The sequence below is a fragment of the Canis lupus genome, chromosome 35, assembly GCF_011100685.1.
Source record: "Canis lupus familiaris isolate Mischka breed German Shepherd chromosome 35, alternate assembly UU_Cfam_GSD_1.0, whole genome shotgun sequence".
In the NCBI taxonomy this organism is placed as follows: Eukaryota; Metazoa; Chordata; class Mammalia; order Carnivora; family Canidae; genus Canis; species Canis lupus.
In genome coordinates this window covers 11,440,797-11,458,360 of record NC_049256.1, presented here as the reverse complement: position 1 = coordinate 11,458,360, position 17,564 = coordinate 11,440,797, and the positions used below count along the sequence as shown (strand labels likewise).

General features: G+C 48.7%; 1 long non-coding RNA gene across 1 annotated transcript; it reads left to right on the top strand.

The window, feature by feature from the left end:
• Window positions 1-568: 568 nt before the first annotated feature.
• On the top strand, window positions 569-5,247 carry LOC111094047. Its single transcript, XR_005384143.1, has 4 exons — window positions 569-785; window positions 3,518-3,769; window positions 4,540-4,647; window positions 4,964-5,247. It is a non-coding gene; the product is annotated as an uncharacterized LOC111094047 (long non-coding RNA).
• The last annotated feature ends 12,317 nt before the right edge of the window (window positions 5,248-17,564 follow it).

Here is a 17,564-nt window from a genome sequence, read left to right as displayed (position 1 = left end):
TCGATTTTTTTTTATTCAGTGGCTGTCTTTACCCAGGCGTATTTTTGTTCTTGGCAGTATTTTTTATTCAGTATGGTTACAGTAATTGAGTTTAACTCTCCCTTGGCAATTGCTCCTTGCAATAAGCAGCTGAACCCATTGTTTCCCTCAAGTATAATAAAAACTTACTTTCAACTTGGAGTTCAGAGCAGGGTATCATTTAGATATTCCACTGAGTCTGTATTCAGACAAATGACACAATAAAACCCAATGTATTCTTTTGGATAAAAGATTGTTTGTACTGCTAAAGGAATGACATACTATCTTTTCCTTACTAGAAACATTAATTTTATTATTAAAAATAAAGTTTTATTTTATTTATGTTGATCCTTTAGGTTTTCGTTTGTGTTTTGGAAACCACAGTATAAAACCTTCAGAACCAAACGTTAAGGATGACAAGGAAGATGGAGAACAGAACAGAAGACACGTCCCCCACCCCCACCCCTGCCCCCCATAACTACTTTGGAACCTGTCTCAGAGGATAACTGAAATTTGAATTGTTAGTTCATTAGCACAAAGGAAATACCCACTTAAACCTTCACTTGCTAGCTCAGGCTTCTCAGTGGCCAAGACCTGTAAATGAGCAAAATCTAGCTCTGGTTTTCTGGGAGGAGAAAGGGAATGGTGGCAGAAATGCACGGGGAGCAGAGAAAGAGAGGGCACACTGTCTCCCACTTATTTTTAGTATTTTATTTAGGGATGGGTTCACTACAGTGCTGTTCTTAGGCTCTCCTGAGGTAGCAGAGGTGAGTGGGAAATTCTGTTGATTCCCAGAATCTTTTCTGCCTACCCCCCTAACTGCCGACCCACCCTTTCCCATCACCACAGGGCTCCTCCTAGGACCTTTCAGAAATATAAAGTGTCCTCTGAGGTGGGGTGGAGATGATGGGGGAGGGCTGTGAAGCCTGCCTCCTCAGACCTTTCCTCTATGTCTTCTGCAGTATCAGGGCCGTATGCTTAGCTCTTACAGCAGAGAGGACTTCCTGTACATAAAAATGGCGAATTCAGAGCTTTTGTAAAGTCTGATTTGGAAAGACTTTGCTTTGGAAGTGAAGGGGCTTCCTAATGGTTTTTTCAGAAGAGAATGGAGGTAGTTAACTGGAAGGTTTATAGGGAAGGTCATAGAAAAAGTGTCTAGGTGTACATACTGGAGGAGATTTAACATTTGTTCATCCGGTTTGACATTCCGAAGGACTAAGGAAGCAAAGCATTAGACAGTGTCCATTTTGCAGCCTCTTGCTTTCTAATCTCCTTCTGGAAGGCTGTGTAAAATCAATCTCGACAGACGAACGAGAGTTGGTGGAGTCTAAATTCTATTTTCCAAAGCCAGAGAATTCATAACAATGGTGGGTTTTTGAAAAAAAAAAAAAAAAATTTCAAATGGAAAGTGTATCCTCAGAAAGCCACGCGGCAATTGTTTTTTAAAGCGGTTATTTATTATTTCCTAGAGAGACTGGTTAACTGTAACGTAGATGTAACAAAATAATGAGGCGAATGAACCCTAACTGTACATACTCTTGACAGAAATGAAATGCACACAGCATCGTAGCAGGTGAAGTGAAGCATTGTCTATCAGGGCTGTTTTTCTTGGCTGCATCTCAGATTGTGTGGGGGATCCTAACCTCAGGCACAATAGCATTCATAAACAGCCATACATTGCTGCTCTTTCTCCAACGACACATAAATACTCATTTTAAAACGAAAACAATCTTATTAAATACCATTCATTCATATCTGGATTTACAGATGCTTGTTATGTTGGAAAACCTGAACCCAATATAATCCTTGCATCCTGAGAAAGATAGAAAGGAAATAGTGGGTTAGAACATTACAAGGTCATAATAAACAATGGTTTCCAAATGCACAGAATTACTTATTTTTATGCCGGAGTAGTTGGACGTTTTGAGAATCAGGATATTGGGACTTTCTTTTTCTCTCTTTCTTTTTTACAAAAATGTAAAAGAAGCTATATATATCTTTAAGGGGTGAGAAGAGTAGAGGGGTTTTTATTAAAAAATAATGTTTATGGGACTAGTTGGAGACTTATGTAGATTTTGACTTGATCTGTTGGGAGCCATGGGTATTTTTAAAAGCACATGGTGGTTACTTGACAGGTCACATGTTTATATACTAACAACCTCGATTCTCTTTGGATTAACTCAAATTAGGATACATACTTGAATTATAAGGATGCTTGCTAGGCTATGCTAATTACCACACCCAATTTTTATAAAAACACAATGCCCCTTTATTACCGCTTCTATTCTCTAACACCCTTTAAAAATCACAATCCAATCCATTCCTCCCCAAAATCGAATATTAATATAATTTGAGTTCTTGATGGAACTACCATCAGGACTGCAATGCCCCGCAGCTGAAATAATATTTAAAATAGAAGGGATTTGACATTTGAGAAGTCAGTGGCTTGAAATACCCAGTTGTACTTAGCTAATTCAGTCCTTAACCTCTGGTTTCAAATAAATCAATTACAGTCGATTCCACTTCAGTTCAGAAGTGCACAGGGTTTTAGTTAATTGAATACATTTTATTCACTTGCTAGGAATATTCATTTATCAAAATTCCAAATTTAATGTACATTTCTTTACCACTCAGGTTATGTTAGACTGCACAATCAGATCAAATTTGCCCTGGTTTCCCCAAATCCTGCAAAAAAAAAGAAAAAATCTGAATTTCACCAGGCTTTATGAAACAGGGTCTCCCCATTTCTTTCTCAATCAAAAGTAAATTCGTAATAATTCCACGTCAGGTAGGAGGGCTGCCTTCCCCCACAAAGAAAAAATCATATGTGGTCATCAGCCCTGTGTTAAGTTTAAATAGGTTAAGAACAGAGCTGGATTAATTAAGTTTTAAAAAAGTATTGACCTGAAATTTAAAAAAAAAAAATTACGCATGGTTTTCATTAGAGCTTAACTTTGTTGCAGCTGACAGGTATGACAGCATTTTGTGGTCTTAAAGCCGCAGGCTCCTTTCCTTAACCCTCTCTCCTGCCTCCTCCCTCCGGCTTTTGGAGAAGTGCTTGAATAAATAGCGAAATTGTTAACTGAAAACAGTATGGTTAAATGTGCCCAAATGAAGTTGTGCTTTAAACAGATATTGATGTATGCAGTGTTTTATATTTATTGTTTGTAGCATCCTGCTGGCAGCAGTTTACTGTTTGGAAAGGAAAGGGGTTAATTAGCGTCATTATCAATCACTAATGCTTGCCTAACGTGTCCAAAGAATAATCAAGTTAGAGGACGGCATGAAGCCAACAGCTGCCTCATCCCAGTTACAGATCTCCTCCTAAGCCACTCAGTTATAGGGTTGGGGTGGGGGGGAGGGATGGAGGAGGTGAAGTGAGGGGAAGAATCCTCATTGCTTGGGTAAAAGGGCTATAAAAACCAGGTCAACTCGCTAGAGATCCAAGAGGCAGAAAGTACAACATAAATAACCAGCATTTTCCTTCTTTGAGTTACAGGTGCAGAGATGGCAGCGATCCTGAGGCAAGAGTACTGAAATTTGTTCTTTAATTTACTTGATTATCCAAGTTGGGCATTTGAAGAAACACATCCATGTTTCCCCATCGCTTAGTGCCATGGGGTAAAAAGAAATCTAAAATGCAAGGAGGGGAGAAGAAGAAAATGCCCCACATACCTCAGACAAATCCAAGTCAACTCCTCACACCACCCAACCACCCATCCCAGAAGAATGAAACCACACAACACACCAGGTAATAGCAGTTCTCACACCTCTGCGTCACCTCTTAGGGTGCTCAGGGATATTTTTCCTTGTGGATGTCAATGAACAATTCTTTTTCTTTTTTTAATATAACCTTGATTGCTGCACGGGCATTCCATCTCAGTTTCCAATTGTTACTACTACCCTTCACGCTACTGTCCTCCTTGTGATATATTGTGGGAGAGAAACTGAAAAAGTTTGACTCTATTATGGGTTCCTCTTAGAAGCCTGTCTTTAGAAACCTTATTTGCCAAGTTAACCCTGAGTTAGGATGGAAAACCCCATTAGTGATCAGTTTACTCAACTGTGTTTCTGAAGGCAGGGATGAATTAGTTCGAGGTGGAGTATTTATAAACAGAGAGTGGTTGTATGATTGAACGTAACATTGATTTCTTTCTACAAAAGTGGTAGCCCAAACTCCTCTTTGCCCACGTGGACATAGATGAGAAAAACTCTCAATCAAATCACCAACACAAGTGAAGGCTCCCTCCAAAGAAGTAACTGGTGTTCCCCATTGAGGTAGCAGGACGGCCACCGAGACTGGGAAGAGAGAAGGATATTGGGATGGGAAACTATGTAAGTCACATACATGAGAGGCTCCTGTGTTTGAAAAAAAAAAAAATTCTGCCCTTTAGGATCATGATTGCAAAAGGAAAAGGAAGAATGAAGGGGACTGTAGGCTGAAGCTAGGGGCCCTACAACTAACTTTAAAAGTGATTCGTGTGTAAAACTGTTTCTTTTTCATCCTTGATGCCTGAAAAGGACAGCACAGAGCCAACTTTGCTTTCACAGAGAGATGTTTTCTCAACCAAACAAGCAACCCTTAGAATATTGCTGGAAAAATCTATGTTAGAGGAGAAGCAAGTGCAGGTGAGATGAACTTTCCATAGAGGATATACTTGAGCATATTTGTAACATGGATTTCCTTCCTTCCTTTCCTTCCTTCCTTCCTCCATCCTTCCTTCCTTCCTTCCTTCCTTCCTTCCTTCCTTCCTTCCATCTTTCTTACTCCCTCTTCCTTCCTTTTCTCTCTGCCTTTGATGTGAAAACAAGTATGACCATCTTTGGGGAAACTTCGCAGAATTAGTTTGACTTCCCATACTAACTTCCATTTAGAGGTGGGAATATTTTCAACAGCAGGACGGGGCTTTTTTTTTTATTTTTTATTTTTATTTTTTTTCCTTAGTGGCCCAATTCCAGGCTGTGCTTTCTCTGCTGATGATTTTTCTATGGAAATTAAGATGATATCTGCTAAATTCCAACAACAATCCTAAACCCAAGCCCTCAAACTGAAGTGGAGTCCCGTGGTCCAGCCTCTCTGTACCACCATGCCCCACCCGGTAGCCCACCCCAAATCTCAACTTTTTCAAGTCAAGAAGCCTGGGCCCCCGTTTCTGCTCCTGAGCTCTCTCTTGAATTGTTCTCGCTCATCACCCTTTCAGAATCCAGCCTGTTCTGGGGAAATATACACAACGAGGTATACAGATTTATTTATATTTTTATTTGTACTGTTTGGCCAAACTAAATTTACCTAATATAGCTTAAGAGGTTTTTTTTTCTTTTCTCTTCCAACCCCCTAAGGCGCTGAGTTAATGCTAGGATCAAATTTCCGTCTGCTTTGTCAGCTACCGAATCCTATTTCAGGATCCCCCCCTGTCTTTTTCGGAGCCCCCAAGTCTGGGCTGCGCCTTTGTCCACAGCATGGAGTCGGTCCCCAGCGCCAGATCTCAGCTCCGGGCGCCAGGACCCCCGCCCAGGAGGAGGCGGCACGGTCCGCACCCCCTCGGTGCGCCCCGCCGGGTCCACCTCGGACCCCGCCCGCCGACCCCGGCGCCTCCTACCTAAATTCGCCCCCAAATGCCTTGGTGCGCCTCTTGGGATCAGAAGCAATGGGCAACATGATTTTGAAGGTCTGGCGTTGGAGGTGGGAGGTGGGACGCGGGGGCGGTGACGGTGGAACCGGGGACTGGAGGTTCGAGCCCAGCCGGGGGTTGGATGCAGGCGGGGGTGGGGACCCGAGGGGGCGGGGAGGGCAGCCCCGGAATGGGCTGTGGGCGGCCTGGGCGGCGGCCACCCGCGTTCGCGATCGGGTTAGACCCAATTAAGCTGCAGTAAAACCCTGAGAAAGAGGGTTGGGACTTGCCTGCGCCTCCCGCCTCCCTGCGCGCGCTCGTCGGTGCAGCGAGCGGGAGCCGGGAGGCTCCGGGTCAGAGTTTTAAGGGCCTTTTTCACGGGAGCGGTGCTTTAATTAATGATTGGAGGCAGGATCTGGGAAACTTTCTCTCGGTCTCCACGACTCCCAAGGCAGCGCGCAGCGTTAGCATCCTTGGCCTGGGTCTCTAAGCTGCTAGAGCTGCGTGGGACTCCGACCCCGGCACCCGCCCCCTTTCTCTCGGACCAGGCCTCCCCAGCTTTTCTCACTCTCAACCCATTTCACCCAATACCTCAGTGTCGGACGCCTCTCCCGAGGGCCTTCCCTTCACCTAGACCCACCCAGACGCGGAGAACCCACGTCGCCCGCCCAGCGCCTCCCGCCCGCCTGCGACATTGACCATTAGCCACTCGCATCTTTAAGGAGTCATTAGGACCTTGTTCTATTGCAACAATTTGGTTGACCTTCCAAGACCCGTTGGAGCGAACATCCCGGACCGAACTACTTAGCGGGGGAAATTCCGTGGGGGAGCACTCTGAGTGACCTCCTCTGGGTCCCAGCACCCAAGCCTGGAAGTCCCATTAGGATGACCCTAGATAAAAGCCTTGGGTGGCGCCTCTCGCCAATCCCAGGCCCATTTGCACTTCTCAGCTCCCCTGCCCCCCTCCTCCCTCCTCCCTCCTCCCATCCCTCTCCTCCTCCTCCTCCTCCTTTGTAAAAACGCGCTCCGACTTTTCGGGGCGGGGGCGGGGAGACTGGCTGGGCCGGGCTGGGGAGGGGGGCTTCGCAGATAGTTGATATTCCGGGTCCAGCCGCTCTCCGCGCTCTCATTCTCTAAGCTCAGCCGGGGGGAAGTGTCGCCCCGGGCCAAACATATGCTTCTTTCCAGCGCGCTAATCCACCTTCAGCGTGGAGGCATAATTGCTCGAGTGTCCATGGATTCGCGGCGCTTTGTCCCTCGCTGGCTCCCATCAGCCCTGGCACACGCCATTTCAATCAAATCTTTTCAGAAAACTGTCTCCTTTTATCAAGTCCCAGCCCCTGCGAACGACGCGAGCATTTAACAAAACACCCTGCGCGTTCCGCCTCGGCCCTGGCGGGGCAGGGAGCTGCGATTATTGCAACAACTTTTCATTGAGTTCGGCCTCAGAGAAGGCAGAGAGGGGGAGAGGGAGGAAAAGAGGGAGGGAGGGAGGGACCAAGGGGGAGAGGAGACAGAGACAGAGACAGAGAGAGAGAGGGACACCCCCCCCCCCCCCCATAAAAAAGCAACATCAGCATCCCAGAGCCAAACAGGTCTTTCCCTAAAGCCTTGGTGTCAGGTGTATTGGAAAGGAAAGGTCAGAGGTCACACTCAAAGAGAAAACATGTTTTATCTCAGTTATTTTCTTCTTCGAAATTATAGAAATCGACAGCCTCTGTGGAGTGTTTGGGCAGCGTAGTGGGCGCAAAAGGCAAAAAACAAGCTCAGCAGAAATGGGCAGAGAACAGGGAAGCACCCTGTCTAAAGGATATTACTGCTAGTCTCTTTATGCGAAAGACCCCCAGCACCGGTCCCCATGGACAAGTGTATGGAAGCTCTCTTTTGTTGCCAGGGACAGGCACACATAAAAGTTGAATCTGAAGATCTCTGCCTTATGGTAATATCTTCTTGGGAAATATGGAAGTCTCACACGCTCCTGGTTTAATAGTTTGACTGGATTTCTAGCTCCGGGAGAAAAAGCTTTCATTGATTAGGAGAAAAAGAAAGAGGGAACGACGGAGTGAAAAGATGAACTCTGGAAAAAAGACCTTAGAAGCAGATATACAAAATTTCTTTGATGCTGTAGGAAAAAAAAAATAATAATGAAGCCAAATGCAAAAGAGAAGCTTGAGGTTTGATTTTGTGTAGCAATTATTATGCAAATATACACAAACAGAAGACATTGTAGTTCTATTATAGGAACACAGCTTTGCTGCTTGTTTATAAAATGAGAACGTCAGAGTAATGAACAGTGTTCTTCAACTCTCAAATCACCCTATGTCGAGACTGATTTCAGGGTCGTAGGTGGTTTTCCCTTTGCAACAATTTATTTCATGATGATCAAGGAGGAAAAAGGCAATGCTAATGGACAGGCCATGTGGTCTATGGTCTCAAATACAGTGGGCTTTATGGCATGAAAGACCATGGGGCTTTCTGGTGATTTCCCCTTGCTCTGTACAAGCCCAGGCGAAGGAAGCCCTCCATCAACTGCTTGAAAAGGTTAGGTTCTTTCCACTCATATGGACCCAGTCATGCCAACCCCACTAGCCTTGATCCATAGCTGGAGTCAAATGAAATCCTTGCGGTCTCCTGGATTAACCAAGTGGATGAGCCAAATTTGCTGTTGATGTCAAGGTCCAGGTGTTTATTTTGTCAGACCTACATGAGCACAGTTTTAATAGGTGATCGGAAACGTGCTGCCTTGTGTCCTCTAAAATGGTCAGGCTGTGGGGGGTGGACTTTGGAGACAAGGCTGTCCTGACTCATCCTGGAAACTGGAAAATGAAACACATCTCTTAGCCAAGTAGCTTTATATCTTGAGAGCAAGAAATTACTTTCTTATGGTTATACGAAACACTAAAGTATGTTTAAAATCCTTCAAAACCTAAACCATGAGGATTGTCAGTGGGAAAGAGACAAAAGGGGATTTTTAAGTTTTCATTCGTGTACTTCTATTAGGATCTTTTTGTAATTTATACAACAAAAGAAGACACCAACATCAAGACCTCCTCAGCCCCTCTGGTCATCCCTGCAGTAAGATGGGGGGTTGGGAAGGGAATTCAGAAGGAATCTTGGGGAGGAGAAAGAAGTTAAATACTACAGACAGGGATGGCAAGGAGTGATGGGACGCTCTACTGGTGCTCAATGAGCATCATTCTTGCATGTTCTATTTCTCACATGCACACTCTCAATAGTTGAATTGGAAGGACCCAAGGTAATGGGTTCCAGGGAAAGAAACTGTTTTCTGGAATATCAGGGAACATGAGGGTGATGAGTCTGAGCTTTGAGGATATTTCTCCAAGCCAAAATGGTCTTGGAGAACCCCATGAAGTTCTCGGAGGCTGGGATTTGAGTGGGTTTTCCCCTCCTGCATGGCAGGACATAAGCTGGTGCCTCTAGTTTCCAGGGTCACCTGCATCAAGGTGGTTGTTAGAGGGAGACCCATTTTTTAAAAAAGTTTTTATTGATTTATTCATGAGAGAGGCAGAGACATAGACAGAGGGAGAAGCAAGCTCCCTGGGAGGAGCTCGCTGTGGGACTAGATCTGGGATCCTGGGATCACGCCCTGAGCTGAAGGCAGATGCCCAACTGCTGAGCCACCCAGGTGTCCTGGGGGTGGGGGGACCATTTTGATGATGAATTCCAGGGGGCTTCTTCCCATCCCTGGGGCTGTGCCTATAAAAGCTTCCGGAACAACAGAACAGAGGAGAGTTAGGTTGAGGAAAATCTAAAATTCAATCAGCTTGTTGATAATGAGACCAGTCTTAGAGGGCGTTTTCTTTTCTCAAACACTCAAAGAGACACTGCTCTCTCCAAACCCCACCTACAACACACCACTGCCATCTAACTCGGTTTCAAGGCTGAGAAGCATCTTGCTGGGAAGCCGGGAGAGGGCTGGCAGGAATGTCTGGACTGGCACTGCCCCTGCAGCAACATGGCTTAGGAGGCAGAGTGGGGGAGATCCACCTGCATATTTCTGAAGGGGTCTTTGGCTACTAATGAGTCAGGAGGTTCGAGAGAAAGGCTGGAGCTGACTGAGCAGGGGGTTGCCTCCGAGAATCTTGGGGCTGGAAGGTCCCTTGTTCTACTCTCTAGCATGACTCCCAGCCACATCAAGAGAGGCAAGTCACTGGTGTGTGACCATGCACCGCTAGAGCTACTTAGGAAAACTGTCTCAGTGGGTATTAGTACATTTGGAGAAAGCTCTTCCAAGAAGAATCTAGAAAGAAACAAAAGTTCAGGGGACCCTCCTGAATTTCCCTCCCACCCCATCTTCTTCCTCCCCTCTCCCCACTGAGCTTTTTGGCTGAACTTAGTGTTTCTTTGTATTTTCCTCTTTTGCTGAGAAAACCTTAAGAACCTTCTACTAGGCTTAGATTTAACCACAACCCTTACAGAATCTGGCTTATGAAAACCAGACTTCTCGAAGAGACGGGTCTTCTGGCAGCAATTAGTCTGACTTTTCTTTAACAAAATTCTTTGTAATGCCATTCAGAAAACGGGTGGGTAGGAGTTTGTGGCAGGGAGTGTGTTTGTGTGTGGGTGGGGATGGGAGGGGATCTTTGGGGTGGGGGATGGTTTTACAGAAGGCCAATTTGTAGGACTTGGTGGGGAAAAAAAAATCCTTATGTTAGCACATTAACTTTGGAACCTGTGAAATATTTAATTAGTGCGCTGGTTGGGATCCTATTAAAACTGGCTCTATTTCTGAAGACTGTCCTGAAAATCTGCTTGTTCCTTTCCTACGTGCAGAGTATAAAACAGCACTGCCATCTCTCCCTGCCACTGAATTATTTCGAACAGTTTACCAAAGTAATTTCTCTTTAAAAGCAGGACTGCTTGGAACAAACGAAAGAAAGATCCAATTCATGAATATTTGAAAGTAGAGGATTCTCTGGGTGGGTATAAGGGAAGAGCGAGGAAATCGGGAGGGCCAGGGAACAATAGTCTCTTACCATCCCAGCAGTGACTTCTCTGTTTCTGACCCTTGGGGGCAGTGACACAGTCCTACATGTGGCCTCCCACTGCCCTCCTCCCCTACCTGTATTTAAAAGTCCAACCCCACAACACACACAACAAACAAGAGGCCCATTCATTGAGTCTGCAAAGGCACCTTCTTCTCCTGGTTATGCAAATACTAAATTGAATCAAGTGGCTATAGCATTCAGCCCATTGCTGAAATATGATAGAAAAAAAAAAAGTGGAGTATTCCAAGGAAATTGATTCCAACAGTGCATTTTCGGTGGGGTGGATGTCTGTGTGTCTGAAGGTGGAGACACAAATACATCTTGTTAAAATTGTGGCTGCCCTTCTGAGAAGCAGCCTTGGGTTTTATTTAGATCCCCCTCCCCCTTCCACCTCTCCTAGGGAGATAAGAATTTGAGCCACTTCACATGCAACGCCCAAAACTCAGGGCAGCTCTCCCTGGGGGAGTGAGGACTCCTCTCTGAACTCCCTTTGGTCCCGGGGTCCCCAGTCATTGACGGGATCCGGGGTCCGAAGGGCCGATTGAACGGAGAGTCCAGCCCAGGCGGGAAAGAGGTCCCGGCCCAGAGGCAAGGAAGGACGTGGAGACCCACTGGGAAGGGGCTGCGCGAACACAGGTCCCCTTCCCCTCCAGGTTTGGGGCTCAAGGACCTTCTTGAGGCTAGCAAGAGACGTGAGGCTTGTTCTCAAGAACCAGGGGACACCCTAGGACCTTCCTCTCCAGGCCCCCGGGGTCGCTCACTTCTGAGAACTTAGGGACATCCGTGTGTGCGTTCCCTCAGTTTCCCCAATGTGGTCACAAAGGCAGGAAGTTTGAGGGGCCTGGGTGGGGGTGGGGGCACTCGTTCTGCGGGATAGCGGAGTGGGGGCGGGCAGAAGGAAGGGCCAGTCATTGTCAGCCCCTGTCGGTGGCCCCAGGCGGTGTTCCCCGCGCGTGAGACCGCGGACAGAGCCCCCCCAACCCCCCGGAACCCACCCAACCCCAGCCCAGCACAAGGAGGGCGGGACACAGGGCCGGCTCTCCGCCACCAACTCCATCTTCACCATTATTAAAAAAAAAAAAAAAAAAAAGAGTCCAATCTTTTTGAACACCCAATACATCATTTCAATAAGAATGACTTCACTTTAATAAAGATTTAATACGTTAAATCTGTCTTTGTCGCTGATTGATGCCTCTTTGTCTTGAAAACGATTTGGGTTTTACTGATCAAGAATTCTGGGGGAAAGGCTTCCAGTCCAACTCGGGGCGGGGGTATTATTATTGTTGGAGAACACTAACCGCGGAGGGAAAGAGAACCCGCGTGCGCACTGGCGCACACGCGCGCTCTCGCACTCAGGCCCGCTCGCTCCCCGGCCTCCCCGGGCTCTCCAGCTGGGGGACCTCGGAAGCTCCCGCCCGACTGCCCGGGACGCTGGGGGGAGGGGGGCGCCCGGGCGCAGGGGCGGGGGGTGCAGGGGGGGCGCAGGGGGGCGCGGGCCGGGAGGGGTCGGGTGCGCAGCGCAGCGTCTGTCGGGGAATCATTTGCCCTGAATCACAAATTTGCACGGCTTAAAAAGAAAAGGTAAAGCTAATGTCTGGCTCAATTAATAAACATGGTAATTTCACACCCGGAGAAGGACATAATTTCATCCGAGCGCTATCTGCGCCATCACAAAGGGTCAGGGCGCAGCTGCGGCGAACCCGGGTCATTACGGAGTCGCCGAGCGGCTCCCGCGCCCCGGCCCAGCGCGCGCCTCGAGGCGGAGGATGGCTGCGGGCGAGGCCGGGGCTTCCCCCGATAAAGGACTTACCCACCGTGCGGGAAATGGAGCCGCTTCCAGACACGGGGTAATCAGCTCGCAGACGTAGCGCCCGCCACGGTGCTCCCCGCCCCCCCCACACCCCAGCCATTTACTTTTTAAAAATGAGATAAAAAAGCGCCCCCCCCCCCGCCCCATCATCTCAGTCTTTTTCTCTCCATCCTTTTACTACAAAACCACCACCAGTAGGATATGGAGGCACACGCGTCCCTATTTTTTATTTTTATTTCTTTAATTTTTTTTTTTTTAAGAGGTGGTTTTTGACTCGCTGTCCGGAGACACCTATTGTATCTGTAAATTTCAGGACAGTTGTAGTTGATGAATTTCTGATGTCAAGATTTGGGGCCAGGAGCTGGGAGACAAGATATTAGCTTCAATCTCATAATCTCTTAATCACATTACACTTTAAGTGAGCATGTGTAATTTCACCCATCAATGATTTATTTAAGCATTTGGAGCACAATTACTTGTCTCATACGCAAATACTGACTGAAGCATTGTTTGCTAGAAAGAAACCTTGAGATTTAGGGGAGAAAGGGGGCATATCTTTTCCGTTCCATTGCGGGTCCCACCTCGGAATCAAAATTCATCTGTAATCGAGCCCCGCAGGGCCCCGGTCTCCTGAAAGGAAGGGGCCCCAGAGGCAAATTCACCCGAACCACAAGGGGGGGGGGGTGCACTCCCTCCCTTTTCTGGGTTTAGATTTTTAAGCAGATCTTCAAAGCTAACATAAATGCCCATTAAGTAGCCGCATGCAAATCGGAGGGAGCCGGGCAGCTAAACACACAAAGCCCATCTCACATAAAACAAAAGCATGATTGATGGCAACCCGGACGCTCCAGTGTTTGGAAAAAAAATTATACTTGTCCAGTCTCCCAGGTGTCTAAATTATTGAAGAGCGATGTGCATATTTCAACGGGAGAAGGTGGCCGAGGTTAGGGACGGGCGGTGGCGCCGCGAATGCCACAGGGTGGTTATATTTGGGTCTGGGGAGGACTCCCGTGCAAAGGATTTTTAACACATTCTTCTCTGGGTGGCCGAGGAGGCAGCGCTAACCTGACAGCTCCCGGGCAAAGGGTTAGAGGAAATGGATCGCTTTCCTGGGCTGGGGACCTCCCTTCCCGGCCTGGGAAAGGCTCCGCAGGGCTGACCGCTCCGCAAGCCCAGCAGGCCGCAGAGGGCTGCGGGGCGGTCCTGGGGCGCCCGGCCCTGAACCCCCGCCCGCCCAGCCCAGGGGGCCGGGGCCTCCGCGGCCAGGCTCGGCCCCGAGGTCCGACTCTGAGGGCGGGGGGCCCGGAGGCTGGATCTGAGCTGGAGGCGCTCTCTCCAGGCGGCAGCTCTTTGTTCTTGCACTTTCCGGGCCACCGGAAAGTCGCCCCGTCGGGTGGAGGGTGGTGGTGGGGGGGTGGACCCTGCTGGCCAGGCTCAGAGCGGGAGGCGCGAGTGCGGTGCGCTAGTGTTGGTGTGCTGGTGTGGGTGCTGGTGCTGGGTGCTGGGTGCTGGTGCTGCTGGGGATTTAGCGGCGCAGGGCGCGGTAAAATAAGTGGGAAATGGGAACCCTCCAGTGTCTCATTTTAAATCTAGGAAGGAAACGTTCGAAAATAAACATCTCTCCTCCTCTCCTTGGTCTCTCAACTCTCTAAATCAATCCCTCTGCCTTTCTGGTGCTTTTTTCCCCCCCCCCCCCACTGTCCTCAAGACTCTAACCCATCTCTTTCTCAATCTTCCCTTTTCCTCCCTCCCTCTTTTATAAATATGTAGCAGAGAAAAAAAAAGAGGCTCAGCAATTCCTGCTCGCAGAGAGGGGGTGCACAGCTGTGCGGGGCGCAGGCTTAGCGGCCTCTTGCCGGCCCGGGGACCCCCCGGCGCGCTCTTTCTTGCTGGGCTGGTGCGGGCGGTGGAGGGATGCGTGGGCCCAGGGCCCTGTGCGTGGGGACGAGTCAGTATTTCCCACGCATCGAGTCCTAACCCCAAACTTGAATCCATCTTGCTGCTCAAGTCAGGCTCGGCGGATTCATAATAGCGACGACAAAGAGTAATTACATATTAGAAAACAAAACAATAATTACACCACCAAGTCGACACACCAGTCAGCGAAGCACAGTCGCCTGGGTTGGAAACAGCAAAGCCCGCGGCGCCGGCGGCTGACTCAGCAAATCGGAAAAGCCCGGAGACCCGCGTCCACACCGGCTGATGCGAAGAACCTGTCCCGAGGCCCGCCGGAGAGCAGACGCGCTCCTGCCCCCGCCCGGGTCACCTACTGAAAGGTCCTAGAGGTCATAAGGTCTGGTGTGGGAGCTGGCTGGCAGGAAACGGTGTCACAAATAAGAGGTTTCTTGGAGATAATAAGAGGGTTTTTAACCTAGGTGGACACACAGATGGTTGAGTTTGAACTATGGTCTTACATTTTTAAAAAAAGATTTTATTTATTTATTCATTAGAGGGAGAGAGAGAGAGAGGCAGAGACACAGGCAGGGGGAGAAGCAGGCTCCATGCAGGAAGCCCGACGTGGGGCTCGATCTCGGGTCTCCAGGATCAGACCCTGGGCCGAAGGTGGCACTAAGCCGCTGAGCCACCAGGGCTGCCCTATGGTTTTACATTTTTGAAAGGAGGTTCCTACGTGGTCATTTCCCCCTCGCACCTGTCACCTGGTTCCTTGGTTACCTTACAGCGCGCTCGGGATGTGGTTATTCCCCCAAGTGTTAGGGCCCCGGAGCCCTTTTCACGTGTTATCGAGCCCAGCTTGGGAGACCCTATTCCCCAGTTCCCCTGGAGTCAGCACCGCTCGCCCTCGCCCTCTTGCGTGGCTCCAGCAGGCCCCGGGGGGAGGGGTGGATGCGGGATTCGGGGTGCGGGGTGGGTTAGGGAGCGCAGGCATCAGCCCCACGCGGACCGAGACCTGCCCGCCGACGGGCGCCCCCCAGGGCTCCGCTTGCGGTCCGGGCTTGAATCGTTGGGCAGGGGGCAAAGCTTTTATTTATTTATTTTTAAAGATTTTATTTATGAGAGAGAGAGAGAGAGAGAGAGGCAGAGACACAGGCAGAGACACAAGCAGGCTCCATGCAGGGAGCCCGACGTGGGACTCGATCCTGGGTCTCTAGGATCTGGCCCTGGCTGCAGGCAGCACTAAACCGCTGCGCCACCCGCGCTGCCCGGGGCAGGGCTTTTAACAGACTCTCTTCGGGTCTCTCCTCCCACTTCCTCCAGGCCTTTCCTGGCTGGAGCCTGCCTCAAAGGCCAGGAAGGGGGCTTGGGTGGAGGGCCCCCCTGCGCCTTTGCCGACCGTGGTGTCCTACGGCCAGCCGAGCTGGGGACATTCCTTGCTAGGCGTGGGAATGCCTTGCACACTTGACCCAAAGCCCGGTGCATCCTCTTAGGCCCCAGGTGTGAGCTGCATTCAGGCCAGGAGACAACCCCCCCCCCCCCCCCCCCGCTCCTCCCCACGCCCTCCGGGGTCCTTAGGGCGACATCATGTGCAGGCGGGAAAGGAGTCAGACGTGGCCCAGGAGGGAGAAGAGCGCAGGGACCCAGAGTGGGCCCCCGGGCCTGGGGGGCAGGGGTGCGGGGTGTCTGCGAAGCGGGCGGGTAAAGCCAGGCAGGGGCGAGCGAGAAGCCCGCGCTCGGTCTAGCACCCTCTACAGGGCTCACGAGCCGCGCCGACTGTGGCCGGCTCTCCTTCCATCCCCCAGGGCTCAGGGAAGGACAAAGGACCTATAAAAAAAAAAAAAAAATCCAACAACAACAAAAAAAATATCAGCTTGACCCCCAAAAGAACACTGTTTAATGAGGTGGAAAATTCTTCCACACAAATTGCTTTTTCTACTACTTTATGAGAGTTCATAAATGTTAATGAAATCCAGTTACCAAAAAGTAACATACATCATTGCAGCTGAAGGAAGGCAGAGGAAGGAAGGTGGTAGTTAACGTACAATCATAATTAAAATAACAGCAGCGGCAGCAACAATGCGGCCCATGGCTAATGTGGTTGGAGTCCTAGTCCAGTGTCGCACCATTGCATCCGATCTGGGTTGGCCGCTGGTGTTTCACTGGACTGCATTGTAACCACCACAGTGCAACGGCGGCTGCACCACAACCAACAAGGTAGAGGTGCAGAAGCCTTTGGATCAGAGGGAACGTGAAAATGAAATGCTCTTCTGTTTCTTTTCTTTTGCAACAGGATGCTCGTTATTGACTCAAACCTCCTCAGAATGCATGCGGGACAAGGAGCCCAATGGAAATGCCTGGGAGAAGAGGGGAGCCGGCAAGGCAAGTTGATTGTCTTCTACAACCTGCAGGATATCATCCCTCCTTCCCGCCTCTCTGCCCCCAGACTGTAAGCTCCCAGAGCCCACAATCTCATTCCGGTATTTCTAACCTCAGCATCCAGCCTGGCATTTCGCGTGGAGTAGGTGATCCATACGTGTGTGTTGAATAAGTAAATGATTAAATAGACCCAAACCAGAAAGTTAAATGGATGATCTACTTGATAGCATCTGGAGATGGACCGAGATGCTTGAGCAGTCTGTAGTTTCAATATTCACCAGATTTTTTTTTTTTTTTTTTTTTTTTTTTATGATTTACTATGTTCAGGAACAGTTCTGGGTATGGAGGATACAGCAAGCAAACAAAATAGGCAAAACTCCCTTCCCTCGTGAAGTTTACACTTTGATTTGGGATGTGTTGGTGGATGTATTGTTTTACATGGCTGGGCAAATGGCTTCTTATCTAACCTTGGGAAAACACTTTAATTTTTACCTTCCGGATCCCTCTTTACTAAGTGGTTGTTAGAAGACATTTGAGGTCTGCTGGTGAAAGTCATGATATAAAGCATATACTTGTGTTTTCTTCCAGCTTTATTGATAAAGAACTGATGGATAGGAAAACAACTTGGTCTTCTGATATACATAGAAATTGAGAAATGGTCACCACACTCAAGCTAACTAGCATATCCGTCACCTCACTTTTTTTTTTTTTTTTTTTTTTTAGTGACAATCCTTAAGATCTACCCTCTGAGCAAATTTCAAGTACATAATACAGTAATGTTAATTGTAGTCACCGTGCTGCACATTAGATTCATTCATCTTGTGTAACTGAAACTTTGTACCC